At 47.0% G+C, this 27,880-nt stretch overlaps 1 protein-coding gene and 1 long non-coding RNA gene across 3 annotated transcripts in view; both read left to right on the top strand.

Annotated features, from left to right (window-relative positions):
- The window catches only part of LOC126542299 (gonadotropin-releasing hormone II receptor-like), a 65,842-nt gene that overhangs the window by 26,676 nt on the left and 11,286 nt on the right, over positions 1–27,880 (top strand). The window contains exon 1 of one of the 2 annotated variants that reach the window (XM_055077156.2): positions 14,737–19,524. The exons of the other annotated variant lie outside the window; for it this stretch is intronic. The gene's annotated coding sequence lies outside the window, so the exon portion shown is untranslated. Of the gene's footprint in view, positions 1–14,736; positions 19,525–27,880 lie in introns of those variants that run through there. 2 annotated transcript variants of the gene reach the window in all.
- LOC140215922 (uncharacterized) lies at positions 24,231–27,814 on the top strand. Its single transcript, XR_011892514.1, has 2 exons — positions 24,231–25,934; positions 27,487–27,814. It is a non-coding gene; the product is annotated as an uncharacterized lncRNA (long non-coding RNA).

The following is a 27,880-nucleotide window of genomic DNA, read 5'->3' on the forward strand; positions in this document are numbered from 1 at the left end:
GGAATCCGAACTTTTGAACTTAGAATAAATAAAACGAACAGATTTTCTCTGTATTCTCTCAAGTTTGTTAACATTGACTTTAGTATAGGGATCCCATGCAACGCAAGCATATTCAAGTTTCGGCCGGATATAGGTTAGGTAAGTGAGTAGCTTAACGTTTGAAGGGGCATTTCTTAGTTTGTGTCCCAGATAGGTTAGCTTATACGACAACGTAACAGAAATAAACTACAGATATTGACTTAGCTTATATATCTGCAAACGTGCTTTCTCTTAGTTTCATCACGAACAGGCGCTCACGCAGTGGATTGTTAATGAATGTGCTTAAGTATTATGCAATCATTAAGCAGCCATTCATGTTTTGTTGAATGTACCCACTCTTGCATGGGCTCGAAGAGGGCCTGCAGTATCTCTAATTAAATAAATAAAAATATGAGCGGTGATTTGTCCGGACATAGCTATCTAATTAGCGTCTTAATTTATCCTGAATAGCACTGCGCTCTCAATAAACGTTGCTCTTTAAAGAATTTTTTTTATAAGATTCGACGCTGCGTTAATCTTTAGCCCTCAGACAGCTTTAATTTCACGGGCAGGCGCTCGAGGGAACGCCGATGTCTCTCTTCTGTCTGGCGCTAAACTCGAGGAACTCCACGATTCACTAAGCGATCACAGGGAGTCGATATATACACTGCTGACCGTTTTACCGCATCCATAAGGCAAGCTCCCATGAAAACGCCAAATTAGATGTACGTGACTAGGTCGAGCCGTAACCTCTATTTCAATTAACCTGTGCTCTTCTATAGTGCTCCAACCAGGATGTCCAGTTTCTTCACAGGCTCAGCTGGCTGATGGGCAACAATGGCAACAAGCTTCTCCTAAGCCGCCGACCTAAACCTTCTCCTGAACCTTCTCCTAAACCTTACCCAGGGCGGCGTAACAGGCCAGAGGTACGCTCCTCCGGCCGACCTGTCCGCCTTTCCTTTCATTAAATCCTCTCTCTTCCTCTCTCTCTCTCTCTCTATCTCTCTCTCTCTATGCGAAACTACCGACGTCAGTAATGAAAATGCGATGAGAGTTTGCTTATCTCTTCTCTCTTATTGACTACCCGAATCAACATAATCCTCTCTGGAGCGCTCATGGAGCAGCATAAATCCTCGCGAACTATTACCGTTCCGGCAAGCCGGAAACCCGCTGGCCATTCGCTTCTGGGGGACCGAGTAAATTGATTGGCGCCATTATCTGATAGGCTGAGCGAGGTACGCTAAAGCCCCTGGATCTTTTAAAGTAGCGAAAGGCTTTGATCTCGCCGCCATGCTACGCGATTGGACAATAACTTCAGCGCGCCTCCTGCTTCGGTCAAAGAATGGCTAGCAGACGACGCGCGCCTGGCGCGCATCGTGCGCCGTTCCCAAACGGAGCGCTCGCATAGGTTTGACTTGACTCACCCGTGTCCTGCGCCGCGCCCGCGTTATTGCGGGGTGCCGCGGTTGCTGACCGGCCAGCAATGTTGTCGACGTGGCGAGTGATAAAATGTCGAAGTTTCGCCAGAAAGGCGAAGCACCTGTTGCGATAGCAACTTAGTAGATATCTATACGAAGTAAGGATAGTACTTTTATCTAATGTATAAAGCGGTAAATATTCGCTAACTAAATTACCAATAATAAAGCGCGACTGAACGAGGACATAGAAACTTTTAGAAAGAAACAGACAAACAGGGACAGCGCTGTCTATGTGTGTCTGTTTCTTTCTACGTCCTCGTTCAGTCGCGCTTAAGCATTCTATCATTGATTCAAACCAACTAGCCCGCCAACGTAATTTAACTAAATTAACATGCACAGTGTCCCGCGCGCACAGGTAAACATGAACACATCTCGCCCGATGAGCGCGGGAACTCGCTGTCAAAATGCTGCAGTGAGGAATCGCAATAGCAGCAGCGATCGATTTGACCTTCGTGCATCTCTCGCTCCAACGCGAACGTAACGTCGAAAGCACAGCGCATACGAAGCTACCGGCGCACTCTGCCAGCATAGCAGATAGCTTTGAAGATGAGGCCCGCGCGCGAGCGCGTTTTGGCCACGTCGCAGATGACTTTCAAGATACGGCGCCCGCACGGCCGCGTCGTCAGCAGGAGCCGCCAGAGAAGAACGCCGCCCGTCCCTCGCCTCACCTCCGTGCCTTGTGTGCGGCAGGAGAAGGCGCGCTTCCGGCCCGCCTTCCTCACTCGCTCACGCAAGATTGAATCGCGTTCGCCGCTCCTCCCCCGTCCTCGCAAGCTCGCACTCGCACGTACAGCATACGGCAAGCCGCGACGGTCTTAGCGCCCTCGGACTTTATACGGAACCTCACGGCGACGGAGACGGCAAAAAAGCACCTGGAGTGTCCGTATACTTGCTATCGCAATAAAACCAGAATGGAATGAAAGGAGAAAACTAAGTTCGTTTCTCCTTCTTCACCCAAAGGGAAAGGGAAAGAAGCGAAACGCTATGATGGGACGTTAACTAACGGATTGGCCTGTTAAAGTCGCACTTCCGCATAATTCAATGCGGAGGGTCGGGCGCGCGCATTTTGAGTTTCTTTAACTTGAACCAAACCAGGAGGCGCTGCAGGCAGTTGGCGCTAGCGCTGCTTTATGAAGATTCAGGGGCTTTAAGGAACGCAGGTGCAGCGCAGCATCGGGTGCACAGGAAACGCAGAGAGAATAGCCAAAGAGTACACTACCATCCCCCTGAACTTCTTATCTTGCACTTCGTACAATTCGAGAAGCTAGTGGAATCCTTGTATCCACGATATACTGTCTGGACAAGAACCAGCCGACTTCCCCCAATTTCTACATAACGTATTGTGCTGGTCACTTTTACGTAGCCCTTTAAGTTTCCCTTCATGCCCGCTCCCTGGAAGAAGAACAGCGGTAATGGTTTCATGTCGCTGAGCGAAATATGTCGGGATTGATTTGTGACTGCGGATGCAGGTATTATACCAGGTTTTCTTTCAATGCAGCACAATTTTTTAGGCTCTCAAATATGTGCCTCTGCCGTTCTTGCAGCTAGACAACAACATTAGCAGCAAGAAAAATTAACAGTAATTTCACTAATTTACTAAAAAATGCTAAGTAACCTATGAATTACTAATTTTAGGCTGCATGTAATGCGAAAATTGAAGCAAAAGAGCAGTGAAATCACGTTTGCTTAGCATAAATGTTAAACTTCTGCGATATACCTCCCCAAAATCTGATAAATGCATCGGCGTTCCAGCTAAGATCGTCCACACAGTCCGAACAGAACAGTAACGCTTGAGGGAAACTTAACTAGAACGCCAATGTATTTCGCAGCACATATTAAAATCGCATATCTCATAAGGGGTGCTCCTCTTAGGTTTTCTGCTAAACAGAGAGTAAGGGAAAGAGAGGGAGAGAGAGAGATAAACCGGATTGGAAAGGCAGTGAGGTTAATCGGATAAGATTTTCGTTAGCTAACCTGCGGTGAGGGAAGGGTAAGCGGAAATGAAAGACAGAAAGAATAGGGGTGGAGACTGCTGAACAGACATCACTTCACTACTCCCGGCTTCAATTTCGCAATTATAACTCGTGCACTGAAATTATAAATATAACGTGAAATAGGATATTCCAGTTTATTTGCGAAATGATCGTTGAAAATTTTTCTTGTTGCTAATGTCCGCCTAGCCACGTGCGCAAAAACGGCAGCGGTCTAATAAGGCCTCTTTTTTTTACGTTTCGCATAGCAAAACACAGCTCGCATATTGGTGCTGCGCCACGATAAAGAAAACAAAAAACGATAAGCTTGTGTGCTGAGAGCTCTGCGCATGTTAAAGACATATTTGACTTCGACTTCCAGACCGGCAAAATCAGTTTAGACTCTCTCAATACAGCTTTCCTCTCAGCCCACGTGCACCCACTCAACGTTTGGGCATTAAAGCTAATAAGCTGTTCTACTGCTGACAGCAGCCTTTTTTTTTTTTTTTCAGGAACAGGCGTGCGCTTGTTTCGAGCCACAGTTTCTTCCGCAGCGCAACCTTAATCCGCGGCTCATTTTGAGCTCCATCTGTGTTTTGATAAGAGGCGCTGAGAAGCTGAAAAGCGTGGACAGCGAGCAGCGTAACCCCCAGCTAAGCGGATGATTTGAAACGGTCCACGCGACCTTCAACATAAAGCAGGCTCTGGACAACCTTGTACCACCGTGCGTCGATCACAACACGGACCGACAAAACTAGCGAAACACGGTATTTCCGAAAGTGCTGTCCTAGATAACAAGCCTGCCTGACCTCAGTAGACATATCGACACAATTGGTTGTGACTGCCATTGCTTTTTCTCGCAGCTAATGTCGCTTATCTCGTTCACTGCATTCCGGCAGCAGTGTGGCGTAAAACTCGTGCCGCGCCTCCATGCAGCCTTTAGTTCGATCATCCAAGCAAAATAGATGCAGAATGCATACATGTGCTTTCGCTTATCTCCGATGTAACATGAGCTGCCAGACTTGAGCGCGTCGTTTCTTCTATAGCATGTGAAAGCGTTGCCATTGCAGCAGCCTTGCGGAAAATTCCTATCAGCCTCAGCCCGTTTGCTCTGCTTTCAGGCAACAAGGCTGTGCTGCAGCTATTAGCGTGCGTGTTTCCCATAGACAAGTGCGTTCCGTGAGCATTACATGCTATTAAATAATTACAAAAAATTAGATTCAACATCGCGTGCCAGTGGGTATCTTCCCATATCGGCGTAGCAGGCAACGAGGCCGCTGACAGTCTGGCGCGCAAACCAGTGGAATTCAAGCCAACCAAGAAGGCTCCCCAGGAGGCAAAGAGAGACATGAATAAGACCATTTTAAGCCACTTCCGCTCGTTGTGGCCTCCACCGCATCAACCTTGTGTGGTTAAGAAAAATGATTGATGCCGCTCTCTAATATCGCATTCGCGCAGAGCAAGACTTGGACTTGGCCAGTCATCGTCGGGTGGGAATTGTCAAGCTCTGGTGCACATTGAACATTACATACTAAAGTGTCCCGAATTTTAAGCAGAACGTAAGATATTAATAAATGAACTGAAGCGCAAGACGACGCCACACTCAATTGCAAGTGATATTTTGTTGCCGCAAGGACACGACATTTAGGAGAAAGGTGCATTAGTAAGATCTTGATGAGGGCTAGTTGGTTCATACTTAGAACTGAGGTTAAACAGCGCGAAAAAGACGAGGACACAAGGAAACAAATACCACAGACAAGCGCTGACTGCCAAATGGAAGTTTATTTGAAATTCACCGGACATTTGTACCTTCTTTAGCATAGGCATGCGCACACCAGTCGCAAAAACATCTGCAAATCAGCAACCTTATAATCTTTCATCCAAAAATGTTATTTCTTTTCCCGACAAGGCAAGAGAGGGGGTGCTTACACATTTATCTCCTTCCTTTCTAATGTGAAAAGCCTCTACTATTTCCCTTTCCCTCTTACCTTTCCCTTTCCCTATGAGTTTTGTCTTCTTTAAATATGGGGGTGCAGTGACACTTGTTACAGTGTGCAGCTAAATGACTCCCATAACCATTCTTTAGGTTACTGCTGTGCTGACGAGCTCTTTCATTGAAGCACTGTCCCGTTTGAGCTATATACGATTTTCCACAGCTTAGCGGTATCTGATAGATAACGTTGCACCTGCACTCAGTGAAACGAGTTTTATGATTTGGGGTGCACAAGTGCCTTTCGCGCTTGTTCATGCGATTACATATTGAGGGCAGCTTACAAGGGGCACTGAAAACCAAATTAATATTATGTCTATTGGAAACTTCCTTAAGATTGTGAGACAACTTGTGCAAGTATGGCACCACGTGCGCTTGTCTTTTGTCTTTCTTCTCTTTTTGGGAAGTTTCAGAACTTCCCAAAAACGTGCCGCGCCAGGATCTTACCGAAGCCGTGCACCAGGATCGCCAGTGCCAACGCAATCACCACGCTTGGGGAGGCTACAATTCCAGACCAAGTGAGGAGGACCCTGGAAAAAGACCCGAAATATAGTTTTGAGCAAAAGCTTACTGCTCCACAGCCCCTAGCCATGGGTAGAAGCATTAGTGACAGAGCTGAGGATCAAGACCGTGAACGAGTTGTCGGTGAAGCCGTGGACTGCGTCCTAAAGCACGCACCGTGTGGAAAATCACGTATGCCTCCCATCGAGAAAATTGTAAAGAAGCTAAAGAATGATGCACTTGAAGTACTGCAGGCAGATAAAGAAGGCGGTTTTGTTGTTCTGCCTAAAAACCTGATGAACCAAAAATCCAAGCAAGCTATTATGAAGAATTTCAAAGATGTTCCTTTCGACCCGAAAAAGCAAAAGAAGGCCGCCCTGAAGCTACTCAAAGACTTCCACCTAGACTCGTTACGGCAGCTTGTGAACAAAGTGGAGACGGAGTTCTTTGATGTTTTCTTCACTTGCAAAACCCACAGGCCTGGATACCCCTTTAGGGTTATTGTGTCCGAGAAGACGTCATGGTAATGTCATGTAGGAAAATTTCTGCAAGGCCATCTCAAGAAGTTGCGGATAAATGACCTTTTCCTGGTAAGAAGCTCTGAAGAAGTTATCTTGGCGTTAAATGAAGACCAGGGGACTGCACTAACCGCGTTTTCAGTAGATGTAGAGGACTTATATTATACTGTGACGAAAGATGGTTTGATGTGCGCTGTGCGCGATAGGATAGAAGATTTCGGCGAAGTTAATTTTCAGAAATCTGTAGGTGTCAACAGCGACAATGTTTTAACGCTTTTAGACTTTTATCTTCATTCAACTTCTGTTAAATATGATGGCCAATTCTACATCCAACGCACTTGCATCTGTATAGGATCAGCCATAGCCCCCATTTTATGTGACATTTTTTTATCCTCGGTTGACAATTTAATTTCTGCTAAGTTGGTGGACATGCGTGTAACGCGAGTGTTTAGATATGTTGACGACTAGTTAATTGTTATGAAGAAAGATGCCTGTATGCATTTTCATGATGCAGTCGAAGAAATTTTGGACTTGTTCATCAACTCATCAGGAGGACTTAAATTCACGTATGAATTGCCAATTAACAACCGTATTCAGTTTCTAGATATTAAACTGTTTTTCTTTGGACGAGCATGCATGCTGGGGATATCATCCCAGATTTAAGAAAACCTTGTTGCGCTACGACAGCGCACATTCTAAATTGATTAAGAGAGGCATAGCTACAACGTGCATTAAGGCAGCACTTAGTAGGTCATGTGAGCATGAGTGCGATCAAAGTTTTTTTTAATCAGATAGCGCGACTACAGAACGCAGGCTTTCCCAGTTTTGTGATCACTTCAGTATGCGAAGCAATTTGGCAGAAAGAGAAAAGAAGTTCCGAAATTTCAAAAAAAGAAAAGAAAGACAAACGACAAGCGCACGTGGTGCCATACTTGCACAAGTTGTCACACAATCTTAAGAAAGTTTCCAATAGACATAATATTAATTTGGTTTTCAGTGCCCCTTGTAAGCTGTCCTCAATATGTAATCGCATGAACAAGCGCGAAAGGCACTTGTGCACCACAAATCATAAAACTCGTTTCACTGAGTGCAGGCGCAACGTTATCTATCAGATACCGCTAAGCTGTGGAAAATCGTATATAGCTCAAACGGGACAGTGCTTCAATGAAAGAGCTCGTCAGCACAGCAGTAACCTAAAGAATGGTAGAAAGGTAGAAGACGACGAAGTGTCTTCTTGGCAGAACACTTGTTTCTGTGCTCTGTGAATTTTTGGTAAAATCTTCGGCTTTCGAGGTGCCTCGCCTCCCCGTCTTGCAGCCATGGACCCGGAGCATGCTAGAGGCCCGCCTGGCCAGACGTCATCACAGCCGTCAACCGCAAGGAAGCGAGTTGGCTCCCCCAGTGACACCGAAGACACCGAGCTGTACTCCATGTCGGACGACTCATCCGACGACGGCTTCATACCCGTCCGGAGTAAGAGGGCGAGAAGAAAAATCGTCAACACAGCGCCGTCAACTCCTGCGAGCACAACGACTATGAAGTCAAGGCCTGCGCGCTGGCCACACGTCATCATCTATATGCCGGAAGAGCCATCAAGCAACCTACGATTGCTGAACAGGCAAGCCCTATCCATTTTTCTGGAACGTGCGGTGCCGGATCAAATTAAAGATATAAGAATAAATCCACGCAAGAATATACTCGCCATAGATGTGTACAACGCGACTGCGCTTGGAAAACTTCAAGCGATCACGGAGCTAGGCGGAATCAAAATGCGCCCCTTTATCCCGATCGACGACACATCCATAGCCGGTGTGATTTACGACATCGACATAGCCATTCCTAATGATGACTTACCTAGCCTCATCAAGCCGGCATACGAAGGCACGATCATTACGCAAGTGCGCCGCCTTGGGAATACGCGCTGCGTAAAAGTAATATTCAAGGGGGATTGTATCCCATCCCACGTTAAAGTCGGACATTTTCGACATCTGGTTCGACCATTCATCCAGAAGCCGCTTCAATGCCATCAGTGTTTCAGGCTAGGACACGTCAAGGGCGTGTGTCCCAACTCGCTACTGTGTCCCCGTTGCGCTGAACCTCATGCAGAACAGACCTGCGGTGCCACGGTCCTGAAGTGTGCCAACTGTAGCGGCCCTCACGCGGCCTCGTCGAAAGACTGTCCCCGCATCAAGAGGGAACGCGCGGTTCTCAAGCAAATGGCCAGAGACAATTCGGCCCACAGGGAGGCAGCCAAAGTAGTCCGGCGTCGGCGTCGACGTCGGCACCATCGTACGTCTTCGAAGAAGACGCATGCGCGAAGTGACAGTACCCACTCCTCTGCGGTGCCAGTTAGCCGCGCCGCGAAAGGGCCCACCACTTCCACGAAGGAAGCAGAAAAGACTCTATCTTTAGAGGAATGGCCTACGCTACCGAGCCGCTCCCTTGCGAAAGAACCTCAGAAGGTCGGGGCCCCACCTGATCCTTCTCCGGCCATGGATGATTCACCCAAAACAGACCGTCAAGTCATCTCGGTGCTACGTTCTCTCATGGAGGCCATTCGAGCGCTTTTAGTGGACATGAGGACACCATCTGCTCGAAGCGCACTTAAAGTGTTGGACGCCTTAAGCCCAGTGCTTGCATCCCTCAACTAGAAAGATCGCTACTCATACCCCATCCTTCCGGAAAGAAGTCAAAGCAGCGTCCGTCATCCAGTGGAACGCCAGAGGGCTAAAATCACGAATTTCAGATTTTCGTCAGTTTGTCTACACCAATGGGTTTCCACTCATCGTCATTTGTGAGCCCAACTTGTCGAAACCAATAAGACTGTCAGGATACGAGTTTATCATGTCATCAACAAACGGTGCATGCAGCAAAATCGTCGTTTTTGTTCGTCGTGAACTCACCTATGTTTTGCAACCAATTGCGCCCCACGACGACAATCAATATATATGCATCACAGTTAAAAAGAACAAACTCTTGTTTACTCTCATAGGCGTGTATATATCGCCTTCCAGCAATTTCGATACCAAAAGATTTGAGGATATCTTGAGTGTTTGTCCCGCCCCATGGGTCATCATAGGAGATTTCAATGCGCACCATCCAGCATGGGGAAGTACAAGGACAAATGCAAGAGGACGAAGATTGGCAAGTATCGCCCACAACTATGGCCTTACTCTCCTGAACGATGGTAGCCCCACCTTTCTTCGAGGCGTGACATACGGCAGCTGCCTCGACCTTGCTTTCGTCTCCCACTCTCTCGCCAGATGTGTGAAGTGGTTTCCAGACATTGAGACACATGGGAGTGACCACATTCCCACCTATCTGAACATCAAAGGCTTGTCGTCTACATCAGGCTCACGGAATACCATTCGGACGATTCAATGGGCCAACTTCAAATCTGAGATGGAAGATGCCTGCCGCGAGGGCCTACCCTCTGGGTTAGAGCAAACGATTAAAATGACGATGCAAAACGCCACTCGCATGATGACGATCTCTTCCACGCGAAATGACTTCGACATAGAATTAGAGCGACTTCGAGCGCTTCGTCGCCGGGCGGAACGTCGATATCGACGTACAAAATCAATCCATAACCTTAGGGCAGCCAGGAGGATGCAAAAGAAGATTCAGCGTCGTATGGATAGATTAGCGTCGGAACGGTGGGCAACGTTTTGCCAGACACTCGACCCTCGCAAGCCACTGTCTCACATTTGGAAAACGGTGCATGGTCTGCGTTGCCTTCCGGAACGGCGTTTTCCATTCAAGGCGCTAGCGCTTTTCCAAGGGCGGCAAGACATCGATGTCGCAGAAGACTTTTGTGCGCGGATCGCAGACCAAGCGACTCGTCCAGATCCTCCAGCCCGAGCTGACGTCCCCCATTCCCGTGATTGCCGCATGGACCTTCCTTTTACAATGGAGGAGCTCGAAGCGGCACTAGCTCTCTGCAGGCGCTCATCATCTCCGGGTCCAGATGGTATATCATACCGGGCCTTGTGCTATCTCGGAGAGTCCGCACGGATAGAATTGTTGAGCCTTTACAACTCCTCATGGCAGGAGGGAAATGTTCCTGACGAATGGAAAGTAAGCCGCCTGGTGCCACTCTTAAAGCAGGGCAAATCCCCATTAGAACTCACCTCTTACCGCCCAATAGCACTGGCCAGCTGTGTAGGAAAGATAATGGAACGGATGATCCTTGGCCGCCTGGAATGGTACCTTGAATTTTACAAGATTTATCCGCTTTCCATGGCTGGTTTCCGACGTGACCGCTCTTCCATCGACAGTGTAGTTGATCTCGTTTCATATGTCCAGCACGAAAGGTCCCGTAAGCGTTTATCTGCAGCTTTATTCTTAGATGTGAAAGGGGCATATGATAACGTATTACATGAGGCCATTCTCGACGCTCTTGCGACGGTTGGCCTAGGTGGTCGAGTTTTCTTGTGGATTGCAAGTTACCTGTCTGCAAGATCATTCTATGTGTTAACTGACGATGGCCCAACTACGCGACGCTATACCAACAGGGGCGTTCCTCAAGGCGGTGCTCTCAGCCCGACGCTATTCAACCTCGCTCTTGTTGGACTTGCTGAATGCTTGCCAACTACCATCAAGATTTCAACATACGCTGACGACATCTGTGTCTGGACTTCGGCAGTCACACGTCCTCAGATACGTGCGCGACTTCAAAGAGCGGCCACTTTGACAGCGAACTACTTGTGTAAACAGGGTCTCAGCATTTCACCTGAAAAATGCGCACTAGTCGCATTTACTCGGAAACCGATGACGCCTTATGTCATCTCAATCAATGGGCGGACCATTTCCTATGTCCGAAACCACAGATTCCTTGGCGTCATTATTGACCGAGACCTCTGTTGGAGCCCACACGTGGCCTACATGAAACGGCGCCTGACAGCTACTTCCCAGTTGTTCAAATACTTGACAGGGAAGACGTGGGGGATGTCAGTAGACGCAATGCTTAAACTCTACAGAGCTCTCTTTCTCGGTTTTTTAAGATACAGTCTACCTGTACTGAACAACACCTGCAAGACAAATATTCGTGTTCTGCAGGCAGTACAAGCTCAAGCACTCAGAGTCTGCCTTGGTTTGCCCAGATGTACGTCAACAGAGGCGACTCTTGCGATTGCTCGGGACCATCCAATGCGAACTCACATTACGGTGGAAGCCCTGAGAACGCACATCAGACATTTTGCACGTGCCCCCTATCACCACCTTGCAGCACTACCTTCGGACAGGCACCAATCATCATTCTCTAAAACTATCAACAAGTACAACGACAAACTTCCCTCGGGCTTCACCGCTGCATCTAAACCATCGATACCCCCTTGGTGTCTTATCAGCCCCACAGTACATCTCAGTGTACCAGGAATCGGAAAAAAGTCTGAACTGTCGTCGCCTGTCCTCAAACAACTGTCTCTGCTTCTTCTGCACGAGAGGTACGCGGACAGTGAACACATTTATACTGATGGTTCCACAAACACCCAGTGTTCGTCCGGTGCTGTGGTTGTCCCAGCAAAAGCTATTACCATCAGCTTCAGGACTGACCACCCGACAACGTCGACATCTGCTGAACTAGCTGCTCTTCGCGCTGCACTCCGTTTCGTCAGTCGGGAGCCACCTCGACAATGGTCCATCTTCAGCGACTCAAAGGCAGCCCTACAATCTGTACTATCAGCTCTGCGTCGCGGGCCATTCGAACAGCTCGTATTCGATATTAGATGCCTACTCCATACATCACAGGAGAAAGGACACCACGTGACGTTTCAGTGGCTGCCAAGTCACTGCGGCGTCACTGGAAACGAAGACGCCGATAATGCCGCTCGGGCAGCTCTTGAAGACGCACAAGAAGAGGCCATACCGCTTTCACGATCCGACGCAGCTAGCAGACTTCGAGTGCTTGCACAGGAGATGACGCTCTCTTCATGGTGCACACCAAACAGCCAGACCAACCAGAGCAACCGTCAATACCACCTGCCCTCTTTGATGCATCTCTATATGCCAACTGGACTCCGCCGAAGCGAGGCGACTCTGCTTTATCGCTTATGGTTAGGGGTGGCTTTCACGAAATCTTACTCATTCCGCATTGGAATGGCCGACAACGCTCTCTGCAATGCCTGTCTTTGCGAGGAGACGCTGCAACACATTCTGTGCGACTGTCCTGAATATAATGTTCAGCGACAGTCCCTGGCATCCGTTCTCGCGCACCTTGACACTAGACCATTGTCCCTCGACACGATTTTCACATGCCGCCGACAGAAGACATCGCAGGTGAAGGCGACGAAGGGACTACTTCAGTTTTTGAAAGAGACGGGATTGGACAAGCGGCTCTGACAGTGTTATCACGTACAATGCCAGATTGATGGACTCTACCGGACGATGTTTGTGTGCTGTGCTATGTGCTCTCTCTCTCTCTCTCTCCCCCTTCCCCATCTTTCATCGCCCCCATCCCTCTCCCATGTGTAGGGTAGCAAGCCGGTTACGCTAAACTGGTTAACCTCCCTGCCTTTCCTTCTCTACTTTTTCCTTCCTTCCTTAAAGAATGGTTATGGGAGTCATTTAGCTGCACACTGTAACAAGTGTCACTGCACCCCCATATTTAAAAAAGACAAGATTCATAGGAAAAGGTAAAAGTAAGAGGGAAAGGGAAATAGTAGAGGCTTTTCACATTAGAAAGGAAGGAGATAAATGTGTAAGCACCCCCTCTCTTGCCTTGTGGGGAAAAGAAATAACATTTTTGGATGAAAGATTATAAGGTTGCTGATTTGCGGATGTTTTTGCGACTGGTGTGCGCATGCCTACGCTAAACAAGGTATAAATGTCCGGTGAATTTCAAATAAACTGCCATTTGGCAGTCAGCGCTTGACTGTGGTATTTGTTTCCTTGTGTCCTCGTCTTTTTCGCACTGTTTAACCTCAGTTCTAAGGAGAAAGGTGCTTCGGCTTCTCCTGAAGTTGCACCGTGATGGTTCGGAAAGGAATGGTGAGCCGTACAGGTCATCATGGTTTGGAAAGCGCGCGACGCAGAGGGCTTTGTGTCAACTTCTTTTTGATATCTGGTGTTGTTAGCTGGATTGCGAAGCGTACCAGACGGTATCCCGTGTGATAGGTGGTATTCAGGTGGAGAAGTTGCTCCCGGCAACTTTTGAAAAGCAAAATCCGCATGCAGCAACCAACACCCCTCCTCTTCCTTTTTACACTCCTCCTCGCTTATCTCCAGTTCTCCTAATTATGTACGAGTGCGAAATAAACCGAGCGCATCGTCTGGAGGTCCCCAAATGAAGGACATAAAAGGAAAGTAGAAAAAGAAAAGGAGAGGGGGGGGCGATGAACTGTCGATTGACAACAATGAAAAAACTTCTCTGTCCGTCTCTTGACTGCACACAAACGCGATCAAAAGCTTGGTCTACGCGAGCCCTTCCTAAAGGTCAGCGATATCCTTCCAAAATACGATGTGTAACTTCAAAGGCGACGCGTGCGTTCTGCACTCACACAAACCGCTCTCAGTAAGATGAGCCGAAAAGACGTACCTCCGCCGCTTAACGCTCTGCAGTCCCCTTTGAAGTAAGCCGTTTCTAGAACGCGAAAGCACATTCATCACTAGCTGTGACCCTACGTCCAATTTAATTGGCTATGAAAAACGTGCAAAGATCAAAGTAACCTTCTGGTCACTTCTAAGAATGTCTTCTATAGAAAACGTGAAAATGCGACTGCATGCGCGAAATCTGCACGTGCGCTTGGGGCATGTGAGTAGCAAAATGCCAAAAACGTGATTGATTGATTGATTGATTGATTGATTGATTGATTGATTGATTGATTGATTGATTGATTGATTGATTGATTGATTGATTGATTGATTGATTGATTGATTGATTGATTGATTGATTGATTGATTGATTGATTGATTGATTGATTGATTGATTGATTGAGAAGTCTCTGCTAGCAGCAGTTTTGTGCTTAGCAACTCGCAGCTACACGGCAGATCAATCTTGCATACCTTAGCGCGCGACCTCTGAGGTTGGGTGTCGAATCCGTGACCTTGCGCCTGCCGTCGGAGCAGCATAGAAGCTCTTGTTATGTCGCCATTTGGCACTCACGACATGATGCCTCCGTTAGCACTTGCGACACTTCCCGTTCCGTTTTCATTTGAAAATACAAGATCTTTCAAACAAATGCTAAATCGTTGTAAAATAATAGTCAGCTTACTGAGTAATCCGACTAAAATGGCTGACTGAACCTCTCGATAGCCTCTTACGATAGCCACTGCATGCTCCATATTGCTTGCAGTTTGATTGTACATGCTACTACGCACGTTCGGACTGACCCGCGCCTTATTTCCTCTTCAAAAAGCTTTCCGGGTCCGATCAAAAGTTCTTCAGCGGGAAGCCTTTTCACATCTTGCCTGTAGCTGCGCACCCACGTTCGCAAAAAACTTGCGCTTTCCCCAAGATCTGATACGGCCCTCGTGCGAAAGCCCCTGTTGGTTCAAAACCATTCGAGGCTCAATTCCGGTAGCCTGCGAGGCCATTATTTTGCGCTTTTCTGGACAGCGCAGGTTCGAGGAAAGCCGGTGCCTTTAAGAAACAGTTGCCAAAAATCTACGCTACATCCCGTTGTCTCGGTGGCACAGAGAGCGCAGGAAGGATGCTATGCCTATAGCCTTCTAACCTTAACGTTTCTTTACTGCGTCGGAGTATAGAAATGTCCTACTTTAGAGCGACGCTTGGCACACCGCTGGAGGGAGGCTTTCGGGAAACTGTTGCTCGAACGCCAGTGCATTTCGTGGTACATATTAAGGGTGGATGTATCTATGTCAAAAGCGGTGCCACTTTTTAGAATTTCGGCTGAGCAGATGCGACCATTCACTACTGGTCGGCTTCGATTTCGTAATTTGCACATGTACCCCAGGAGTGAACTTTCGAAACTCAGCCTTGAGGGTGTTAACCAGTGCCCCTCATGGCAATGGCTACGGATATACTCAGACTACATTTCATACGTTTTTTTTTTTTTTTTTTTTTTTTTTGGGGGGGGGGGTTTATTTCCTCTATGATTTCCTTCTCTTCAAGATCTATTTGCTTGGTGCGGTTCTTGCTAAAAATGTTCCTTCTGTTCTCCTAAACGTTCTCGTACAAATAATATACCCTACACGCATAGAGGGGCGCTTCTGCTTGTTTCAGTTCCTTTATTATTATTATTCATCGCAGTCTAAATTGCTGAGGAGAACGTAAATCGAAAAGACGCGCACACGCGTTGAGATCAACAAGTGTCATCTCGTAGACGATAGCATTCAGAAGAAGAATCACTGTAATTTTTCTTCGTTATCATACCTCAGTATGCCTCAGCTGTCATACGTAAAATGTGACATATATAAAATCAAAACAAAGCTGTGCACACACTATAAGAGGCCTTTCAGCAGACACTCAAATACATTATTATTGCGATAGCAAATATATGAACACACCAAGCGAATTTTTGCCATCGTCGTCACTGTCGGCGTCGGCGCGAGGTTGCGCATACGTTTAAGTATACGTATGCTATATGCCATGCCATGATATATGGCATGCGGTATATGCGGGTTATATTGCCGCACCATTCTATCCCTAAAGTTACTCATACCAGGTCTTACGTTCGTAACAAAATTATTCCTCAGAATTTTGTGAATTCACAAACAAACAAATATCATGAAAAAAAAACAGAATACCGACAGCGCATGCCTTTTATGTTAAATCTTCTCAGACTTAAATATTGAAAGTGCGAAACAATAACAGAGCTAAAAAAGGAGTTTCAGCCTAAGAAAGAAGTTTCAAACCTACCCAATAAGGAAAAGTGGTGGTAAAATCGATCTATGAAAGACGTTGGCCTCAATGAATAAACATAAATGAAATTGTCCGACGGCAACATTCAAACAAAAGACCCCTAGCACAACTCCGCGCTTTTACGTCACTTACGTTTATTTCTATTCATACTGCCACTACAGCTAGGAGTCTTACACTTCGTGTAATATTCTAACATGTTGCTAGCGCATTCAGTGCTTCGCCCTTATGGTGTGACTGTGAGTTTGTTTGTTTGTTTGTTTGTTTGTTTGTTTGTTTGTTTGTTTGTTTGTTTGTTTGTTTGTTTGTTTGTTTGTTTGTTTGTTTGTTTGTTTGTTTGTTTGTTTGTTTGTTTGTTTGTTTGTTTGTTTGTTTGTTTGTTATCTGCGTACACGGTATGCTGAGTGTACCACTTCAAGGACTTTTAGCTGTTCCAGACAGTAGGAATCCCACTAATACACGTAAAATAGGCGGGACCATGAACCACAGCATCTACGCCGCTCATTCATGAACTCAATAATAGAGAGCTACACAGTAATCTGGAGAAGGCATTTTGCAGCGATTATGATTGTGGTGGTATCTTCAAGAGTGGCACAAATGCATTGTGGAGGAAACGCCAAAATGGTTGGCTGAAAGGAGCCTTTTAAAACACAATTCTTTTCGTTTAATCTTCCTTGGTCGGTTGATTCTAGGTGATATGGCTCAACCCACTACGAGTGATGGGCTATTAATCGGGCGACAGTAGGAGGAAAAAAACTAAAATGGAATTGCGTAAATCAAACACACTAAAGGAAATGAGAATATGAGAATGAAATAATCTCTGAACTCCGTCATTATTAATACTGAGGAATATCTTAATATGGTAATGTTCTTAATATTGTTAGTCGTGTAGGAAAAAAGAAAAAAATGTTTAAAGAAACTTAGCGGTGGCAGTTTCATTGTGTCCCTTTAAAAATAAAATATAGCATCGCATACCTCATTCTTCTTCTTCGTTTTTCTTTTTTTTTTCATTTGTAGCCTTCGTGTCTGCGATTTCGTTACCTTCTTTATTGTCACTCCTGCCGAGGTTACAAACAACGGGATTGGTATCCAGCACAACGCCTTAATCGCCATTCCAGCCTCCTCGATTCCCAGGAGCGCGGGCGGATTTGGCTGAGGCGTTCTTTGGAAACGGATCAAGACAGGCTCAAGGCCGCGGGCAGTTCACATCGCGGGCACGTATGTACCAGAACTCAACAAGGCGCTGCACAAGTCACGTACGTCGCACTCCTGCCCGCGCACCTGGTCATCTTGTTTACCCTGCGGAGCTGCGAGAAAAACCTATTTTGATGGCAAGCGCATACTGCTCTTCGCGACGTTTCTCAAAAGCAAGAGACGCAACCGATTCGGCCGAAGTGTTTACGACAAGGCCGCGGCTGTGGGTGAACGCGTGTTAACCTAATATGCGTTTTTTTTTTTTTTTTTTTTTTGGGGCGACGTCAATTGTTTAGAAGCGCGCTGACAGTTTCGATGCAGCCGACCAGCTTGTTAGCAAGCTATAGCCCGAAAGTTCTTCTGGATCGTGCACGTTATTCGGCGAGGCAATTGATCTCTCTTATTGCCATCAAAGGCACCGGCGTTCGCTCCCCTGTGACCGGTGTACGGCTGAGTCTCCGCGATAACGGTGCCTTATAACGCAGTTCAGACGAGCATGCAGCATGGGTAGAATGGCCAGGTGCTGGTTCCGTGCATGCGGGCGTGTTTGCGTGCCGAACTGGAGATAACAGTTCGCTTTAATAAACAAGAGCTGTGATTTTTGCTAAATTTTCTTTATCGGCTCCGTTAAATCCTCTTAAAGCCTCTTCTAATTAAAACTGACAGGTTTGCTTTAACATAGGCGAAGTAGTTCACGCAGACGGTAGTTTGAGCTGAAAGTGTACACCCTCCATTTATAACTAGAAATGTGTTTCGACAGAGTTGCAGGAAGTTTGTTTGCGACGTAGTGGGTAGTCATGGGGAGGGGGGGGGGGGGGAGGTTGCCTGCTGTAGCGACGAATCAATTCAGAGCAGAAGGAATCGCTGGAGTCTGCTGCTGTTGTTGTTGTTTCTGTTTTACATATCACGCGCCTCCGCTCACATCCAGGACACGCGCTGACCGCTCTTTCTGGATACTTGAGGAGAAGATGGTGCAAGATTACTCGTCGATCGAAGTGCGCTAGACGTAACGACGCAAACAGGATGCACCACATTGCGCCAACGAGTTCTCGCAGAACACCGCCTCCTTCAGTCTGCGTCAGGTCGATATATGCACGATTCATGAAATACTGTGTCGGAAATAATGTGTCGGAAACACTGCGAAATACTTTCAGCACTTTCCTTTATTTTTCTGAGTCGTACGCGTCTCGAAGCGGACGTCCGACCATAAAGAAGACAACAAGAGCTTGAGCCAGCAACTCCGGTATCAAACTACTGCACTGGAAAGTGTGGACTGCTTCTGCGTGCCGCAGTCGGCTATCCGCCCAGTTTACTTGAATAGCATCTTCACCGTCCATGCGCGGGTACTTACAGCGTTGGGCAAACAAGATTGCGTGAGAAGCGGCGAATGGCGAATTTTTTTTTTTTTTTTCGTTTGTGCCTACTCAGCTTGATTAAATCGAAGTGAAGCGCGCAGTTTGCCTGCGTACACACCACTCTAGAGGCTTCGCTACACGTCAGAACTTGCTGAATCGTCATTGCGCAGCTCTCAGTGACGCAAGAATACCGGTCACGCAGAGAGTGCTATAAAAAATATGGAACTGTCGCCATAGAGAAAAAGAATCAACAAGAGCGGACACTCGGCAAAAACTGGCGACAGGAAATAAGTCATGCTACTATTCACATTAGCCGTTAGCTGACGGGAGCATCGGGAAAACAGGAATGTGAGATGAAGCTAACAGACATTGTTTTATTCCTTTATTGTTTCCCGCTAAAAATAAAAAGTTTTGCGTGTAAATTAGGTTATACTTTGCTACTTACTTTTCTTGAGTTACGAAGCGACAAGCCAATGACACGCGTGGCGCGCCAGATGCCCGCGCCATGCGCCAGACATGCACTGAAGCGAGCGAGGCCGGCTGCGCATGTGAGCGCGTTCATCTGTTCGACGTTTCGTTTGTACTTTTTTTTTATGTAGTTCTGGTCTCTTAGGCTCTCGAAGTATTTTTACGTTTCTTCTGCACTTCGCCACGGCACTCCTGCGCTCTTGGACCCCGGCAAGGTGAGAAATTTCGTGTGATCGTCTGCACTGCATTTCAAGTAATTTGGGCGTAAGACACGGCACCGAACGTCGTGACGCAGTTAGCGAAAAACAGCCCGGCCGTCGTGGCGGCTTAGTTTGGCGTGAACTTAATCGTACTGGGACGTGTTTGCGACGCTTTCCATGGGCTTCAACACTTTGTCACTTATTTCGGGACATTTTGGGCACGCTCGCTGAACCAGGCGTTTTGATGCAGTTAGTGAAAGACAGCTCCGCCGTTGTGGTGCAGTTAGGCGTGTTCTTAATCTTACTATAGGACATGTTTGGGCTGCTTCGTATGGCCCCCAGACTTATTACAAGTTCGGTGCTTTTCGGGGTACTTTTTGGGCACGCTGGCCGCACAGGGTGTCGTGACGCAGTTAGTTAAAGGCAGGTCGGCCGCTGCGGCGCAGTTAACTTAAAGTTGGTTAGTTTCGCGCTGACTGATTCTTACGGGGTCAAGCTTGTGACGCTCTTTATAGCCTCCCAAGCAACATATATCTTTCGGTACTCCCGCTTCTCGAAAACGCGACGAGATATTGCCAAGAGTGATAACAGTTGTGTTGCTTGCGCCGGGGAGCTCAAAAAACGAACAACTTGTAATTCGAAAATTACGTCTCCTGAGCGACTGAAAACAGGCTTTGCACCCACGCATCTGTATTGAGTGCGAGTACACTCTTAAACAAAATTACATCCTTTGGGTCGTATCTTGCTACACAAGAATAATTGTCATCTGTCTTGCCCGCATTTACTTTCTTTTAGGCTGCGAGTCCAGTACTTCCAAGTCACGAACAGCATGCGCGTTATCAGCATGACAGAGCATTCTCTGCAAGAAAGGAAACGCAAGCAAGGCAGATGGTGATCATTGTTAGGGGACAAGATAAGCACCAAAGGTAGTAAACTTCTTTTAAAGAGTTGGTGTGTGGCAAATATACACCCGAAATGGTGTACGTTGTCTGAGAACGTACAAAGCAATCTGCGAGCATCTATACACACTCTAAAACAAAATTACACGCTTTGGGTTGTATCTTGCCACACAACGATAAACGTCATCTGTCTTGTCCGCATTTCCTTTCTTTAACGCTGCGAGCCCGGTACTTTCCAATAATGAATGGCATGCGCGTTATCAGCATGACATAGCATTCCCGAAAGGAAAGTAGCGGGCGCGGCGTTTTCAAGAAAGGAAACGCGAGCAAGGCAGATGACGGTTATCGTTGTGGCAGATATACACCTCAAAGGGTGTACCTTTGCCTAAGAGTACACTCTTAAAACAGTTGAACCGTTTGGGGTGTATATTTTCCCCACAATGTCGTTCGTTACTGGGAAGTACCGGGCTCGCAGCGTTAAAGAAAGGAAACGTGGGCAAGAGAGATGACGATTATTGTTGTGGGACAGGATAAGCCCCAAAGGGTGTAAATGTACACTCTTAAACTATGTGTACACTCTTAAACTATGTACACCCTTTGGGGTGTATATTTGCCATGCAGGAATATTTGTCATCTGTCTTGCTTACACTCTTAGACAAAGTTACACCCTTAGGGGTGTATATCTGCCACACAACGATAATCGTCATCTGCCTTGCTTGCGTTTCCTTTCTTGAAAACGCCGCGCCCGCTACTTTCCTGTTGGGAATGCTATGTCATGCTGATAACGCGCATGCCGTTCGTTACAGGGAAGTACCGGGCTCGCCGCGTTAAACGAAATGCGAACAAGACAGATGACGTTTGTTGTTGTGCGGCAAGATATGACCCAAAAGGTGTAATTTTGATTTAGAATGCACGTTTACTTTCTAGAAAACGCTGCGCTCGCTAGTTTCCTACCGAGAATGCTCTGTCATGCTGATAACGCGCATGCCGTTCGTGACTTGGAAGTACCGGGCTCGCAGCGGAAAGGAAATGCGGACAAGACAGATGACGATTATTGTTCTGAAGCAAAATTACACCCTTTAGGCCGTATTTTGCCAAAGAGTGTAGCATAGTCTGGTTGGGAATCTGTGTTCTGGCCACCTCTGTGTACGTGGTGCACAATCGCGTCGGCTGAGGCCGAATTTTGTCGAAAACGCGCAGTCACCCATGTATTTGAGCTCTGAAAAACCAGGAATTAGGGCCTGGGAACGGGGGAATGCTGTTTTCGTCATATTTCGTGCATGGTATTGCTCGGGATAAGTAAGCTGTTTTTACGCCATGTTTGTAAAAGAGAACTTTCTTCGTTGGTAATATCGCCCATTCGCCACTTTCGCACGTTTGGTCTGTACACGCAGTTTTCCTATAAGGTCTAAGTATCAAAACGCCACATGCTTGAAATTTACTTCTTCAGCTGATGCCCTCCGTTGGAGCTTTGTGCGGGAGCTACTGCTGCTTATCTAGTACCACAACATTGGGTGAACGCACAAAAAGTGCGGAACACGCATTTTGAGAGCAAAATAAACATTTCATCATTTCACAAGGCGTCTTGCGTCTACTTTATGAACTTGCATCTTGCACGTTCGATGGAGGTATGTAAAGATCGCTCGCAGTCATATTTATTTTACTCAATAAATATTCACCGACGATTGCGATACTACCTAATGCGAAATTTGAGCGCAGCTCTATACGTGTTCTCATTCCGCGATATATTGGAGGGCGCGGACAATCTGCTTCGTTCGGCACGTTGCAAATGGAGTGAAGTGCGGCGCAGCTCCCTCGCTTATCTGGAAATCGCGAGAGCCAGCGCGTGAGTGGCGCATGGGCGCGATGCCGCCGACAGACCTCCCAGATGACGCGGGTTACTCTGGCGCCATCTCGTAGACATAATAGCCGCACTACGCTTTTCTCCTCACGCTTTCGCCATATCCTCCTCCGCTTTCCACCTCATGGTTCCCCTGCACCCTCCTCTCCGATTTCCTCCTCGCGTATTTCATCACCCGCTGCGCTCCGCGTTCGTGTTCATCTTTCGCTGTGCTCGTTCGCTCGGTTACGCCGCTGACGCTTGCCGTAAGAACGGGCACCGGAGAGCTGAGCTCTAAAAAAGCGATTCCGCACTAAAACAACGCGCGATTCAGTAGTAGAAGCTAAAACAAATGTTGCGTCGATCAGTCGTAACGCGTACCAGCTAGCGTTAAACGCGCGCGCCCAAAACGAAAACCTGCAGGGTGCTTTTTTGCCCGCCGTGGTTGCCCAGTGGCTATGGTGTTGGGCTGCTGAGCACGAGGTCGCGGGATCGAATCCCGGCCACGGCGGCAGCATTTCGATAGGGGGCCAAATGCGAAAACACCCGTGTACTTAGATTTCGGTGCACATTAAAGAACCCCAGATGGACGAAATTTCCGGAGTCCTCCACTACGGCGTGCCTCATAATCAGAACGTGGTTTTGGCACTTAAAACCCCATAATTTAATGTAATATCGAAGTGTGTTTCAGGTTTTCGCATCAGCCGCTTGGTGCACTAAGTCGATTCGGCGGCTGGGCTCTCTGAGAGTGTCCGTTCTTTTTCAATGCCTTTCTCTAAGCGATCGCATACAACAGGAGAGAAATGGGAAGCGAAGCGCCGCATCGTGTTTCTTCTAGCGGAGTCTCTCGTGAATGGCTTTGAACGTTGCGTCGTCTGTGGGTTTTGAAAGCATCGTATATGGAACAAGTGTCCGAGACGTGCGTATCGCGTGCAACCGCGATATGTACTCTCACTCTTGAGTTATCCAGTGACTCGGGGCTTTCTTTCTATTTTATTTTTCTCTTCTGCTTGATGTGCTATTTTTTTTATCTGCAGTCCTCATTCTACATTACATGGGTCTCTCAGGTACAACTCTGCGACTGAGTTAGGTGGAATCGGCTGCTGTCCGCGTACACAGTTCTTCGCGGTCAAAAAACATCAAGAGAAATTAAGGACGCGGGTCACACGATCGATAAACCGAAATTTAAAAATCTTGTCCATCAGTTGTTATTATTAGTTTCTGCTCTTACACTATATTTTTTGTACCTTTTGATAGTTGTGATGCTCGACCGTTTCAAACACTTGCCCATCCTAAAACTATGTGTTTTATTGTGCCAGTCCTTTCGATCAAAACAGGTCTACTTTCGTTCCACAAAAGAAGACAGCCACTGGAGAAACTTACAGCGCATCAAAAAAGAAGATTGATGAGGCGGTTGCTTCGGCACAATGACGACGCCGTAGTGCGTGCCACTTTCAGAGACAGCGTCGCGAGAATCGCGAAAAACTAAAATGGGAGCAAAGTATACGCCCGCAGTAGTTGCGATCTTCCTTCTAAGAGAGGCGAATTTTCAACAATTCGATCAGAACCAGGGCACTCAGCGTGATCAGGCCGACCGTTAAGCTCGAAGCTCATTGCTACACAAAAGCGCTTCAGAAAAGAGAGAGAGAAAGAAAATAGCGAGAGGTAAATACAGGGAGGTAAGCTGGCTAGCTCTCTGTTGCATAAAGGCTGTGCAAAGGCAAAGGAATAAAGGAAACGGAAGATGAGGAAAAAGAAACGGGGAAAGGAATAAATATAAAATGGGCGCACAAACACGAAGCGCGCAACAGTTCAGTGATATTGAACCCCTTCAGCTGCGCTGCAGTAGCCATGCTGACGTATATAAAAGAACTATGCAAGAAACGGCGCGCTCAGGACGGAAGACTGCTCCCGCTGGCAAAAAATTGTTGGAACCATAGCCAACAAGTGAACCGCAAAAGCGTATTACTGGCTGGGAAATGCCTGTGAGGTTGCTTCAATTGAGAAAACAGTTTTATAACTGCGCGAACAAACGACCAGAGAGAGAGCACACAACGCCAGTTTGTGTCGCAGGTCGCTTGTTCGCGCAGTTATAAAACTGTTTGCCAATATGCACCAACTCGCCCAACAACAAGCTCTTGTAAGCTCCTATTTAATTTTCATTCCGTTTTTAAAACAATCTGTCGTTACTCGCTGCGTAAATATTATGTACGCTTAATGTGCGCATGTGCTTCTTTTAACTCTTTTGTGAACTGTAAGCGCAGTCCGACTTGTGTTTGGATATTATTTCAGTATCCTTTTTTGGTTAGTTAGTCAGTCAGTCAGTCAGGCAATCACTTAGTTAGTTAGTTAGTTAGTTAGTTAGTTATTTTGTTTGTTTGTTTGTTTGTTTGTTTGTTTGTTTGTTTGTTTGTTTGTTTGTTTGTTTGTTTGTTTGTTTGTTTGTTTGTTTGTTTGTTTGTTTGTTTGTTTGTTTGTTTGTTTGTTTGTTTGTTTGTTTGTTTGAACTGATCTATCTTTGTTATGAATTGCTTGACTAAACGAAAAATTGACTCGCCATCACGGCCCTGCGAAAGTGGATGCCAAGCAAAGCTGTTGAAAACCACCACAACAACTGCTTAGGGTGATATGCAATGTTTATTGCTCAATTACTCCTCCGGCGCATTACTTAGCCACGGGAAACTGTGGTTGTGCGGACCTCCCCTGTGTTGGAATTCCACAGCAATACGACCGGTGGCAACACGCCGCTGCTGGTCGCATTGCCGTTTCTTCTTTCCCTTTGTCGCTCCTCGTATTCACGCTGCTCCTCTGGAGTCCTAACTCAGCGTTACTGACCCATAGCGGTGATACTACAACAATGAAATCAGTCGCTAGGCTGACTTTCTTATATGTGAAGGGCTAGTGACGTCACTCCCCCCCCCCCCCCCCTCGCCGCAACCTGCAACAGGGAAACGTATGCGGGGAGCGCTACGTGCTTCGCATTGTTAGCGGGAGTGCCTTATCATCAATTATGCTGATTGAAAGCTTGTTTTGTGCTTGTATTTTATTGAAACGAATGCTGTGATGTATGTTCTATGCGCGATACCAAAGAATGTACGCACTTTTCACTTCAATCGCAGTTTTTTTTTTTTTTTTCGTGAGGATGCCGCCGCGAATAATCCCGACCAACTAGAGGCTAGCAGCTTCGCTGTAAAGCGAGTTGCCGCCGTCACACACGTTGCCAGCCTCTTTTCACAGAGATAACATTTATTAATTGCAGCTTGTCACGGCAACTCGCGTGTCTTTTAGCATCGCAGCAACGCGTTTGAAGAAAGTTAAGCAGATGACGGCCGGGACATGTGCACCAGTATAGACGAGGCAACCTAAAGTTTGCCCGCGCGGCACCAGCGCCGAATGCTCCCCTAGCGGACCGATGGAAGTTTCGAGGGTCGTCGCTGCGCGAGAGCGCGCCCGTGATCTGTTCGGCGGGAGCGCTCGTGCTGGCTCGGGCGCGTTGTTTTTGCGATGGCGAGTGCGACCTCATCAGCAAGGAAAGGTGGCACGCAATACTGCTGTATTGTTGATTGCCATAACAGCCTCGAAAACACGAAAGGTCGAACGCCGCCCGTGAAATTCTACAGATTTCCGGGGAAGTGGTACGAGAAGGTCAGACGACAAGCATGGATAATTGCAGTGCGCCGAGTCAAGTAAGCACCATACTTTCGTATTCGCGTGCAATATCGCGGCTGCTCGATGAAACGGAATAGTGATATGCCTGTTTTTAGCGCCCAACCGTTTGTTTAGTCATGCCGCGTTGTTGAATTGTGTTGACATCCGCTGCTTGTTAGCGGTAAATGCATGCGTGTTGCGACGCTGAGCTTGACGACGCGAGCTCGATTCCCGGCCACAGCGGCCGCATTTCGATAGGGGCGAAGTGCAAGAACGCCCTTGTTACCGCGTGCTTTGATTTTTGTGCACGTTAAAGAACCCCCGGAGGTAATAAGTATTCCTGAGACTAACCATTACAGCGTGCCTCATAATGATTTAGTGGTTTTGCATGGTTTTGGCAGTTAAAACCCCCGAATTTATTTGATTCTACTGTGCCTTCACTCGCAATCGGCATGGACGAGCTTTAGAGAATTATTTCCATTTTCCAAACGCTGCAACTTAATTTACTAGTTGTGCAGGTAACGAAAGGGGACGCGCGCTAGTTTTGTCTGATAGCAGACAGCATTTAATGCAAGCCGCGGTCGTCGCGTGCGTCGGTAAGCGGCAGATCGGAAAGCAGCCGATCGAGACGTGCGCGTTATGTTTGTTGTTTGGCCATGCTTTCTAAGTTCACAATATCCAAGCTTGCTTTAAGGCAATTACCACCTTGCACGTTCTTGCTGATTCACTCTTCCTGCCAAAAACCTTCGTTTCCTGTAGTAGCCGGCCATCGGTGCAAGCTTACTTTAGCTGTTCGCCCGACGAGGCACTAGATTTGCTTTGGTGAGGCATGTATCTCTAATGCTTGCGCTCGTGCTGTTGGTCCTAAGGCTTGTTAACGTGGTCTGGGTTCATTTCGCGGAGCAGTCTGTACGAGCCGATCCTCATTAGCAGTGAAAACGCACCTTGCTGATTAATGCGATGAGTTGCAATGACTCCAACATCTGCATTGAATAAGGCGTGATATACACTAAATATTTATTGCAGCATGATTCAAAGCAATATGCGCCTATGTAGTATTTAAATTGTTAATTTTGAGCAGATGTGTGTTTTGGCTGTTGTGTTCTAGGATTTCGTGTATCCTGGGAAGGAAACTGCTTTAGTGTTCTGGTGAAGCAGCGTACTGACCAGGACAAGGCAGACACACACATGAATACAAGACACTCGCTGTGCTTGTGTCTCTCCTATTTGTACTGGTCAGTGCGCTGCTTCACCAACACGGTACGATGATTAATCACCAACTCGCCCAACTTCCCACATTACTGCGTTAGCTTTATAATGCAGTTCTCTTCGTGCCACGCAGTGACGTTATTGGGGCAAGAAATAGGCATCACAAGTTACAGGCACAAGCATCTCCGAATCACCATGTATTAAAGGCGTGTACAGTTTGTCAAAAACAGCTTAATTTGTGATTTGCCTGAACCTAAGCCTGAGAGTGTATAATGAGCTATAGGCTAGGCCACGTTGTTGAAGGTGGGAAGATGGTCTTTCTCGTTAGTAACGTTCCATGCTCATTTGTGCCTAATACATGTGTTCTTTCTGTGCTCGCAGTGCTGATGACACTCCCTGGGAGCCATCCAAAAGCATGCGAATTTACAAAAACAAGCAGGCTTTGCGAAGCAAAGACATCGATAACGCTTGCCGTTGTTCGCTGACAGCTCCGCGCAAATCAGAATGAACACAAACGTGTAATTTACAAATGCTCCAGCCAAGAAATTTAGCAGCAAAAGGGGGAAGCACAAAATGAGAGCAGCCGTGTGCGCGCACTCAGCTACCGAGGAAACTAACGGCAATCGTCACCGTCCCTCCACATCTCTGCAAGTATGCATGACCGCTTTGTGCCTGCATCATATAGAAATAAAGTGGCTAAACTTCTGAACTTGATGTATACCTCTAAATCGACATCGTATACGATCTTGGACACCTGTGACACGCACTTGGCTTT

This window comes from Dermacentor andersoni, chromosome 2 (assembly GCF_023375885.2).
Source record: "Dermacentor andersoni chromosome 2, qqDerAnde1_hic_scaffold, whole genome shotgun sequence".
NCBI lineage: Eukaryota > Metazoa > Arthropoda > Arachnida > Ixodida > Ixodidae > Dermacentor > Dermacentor andersoni.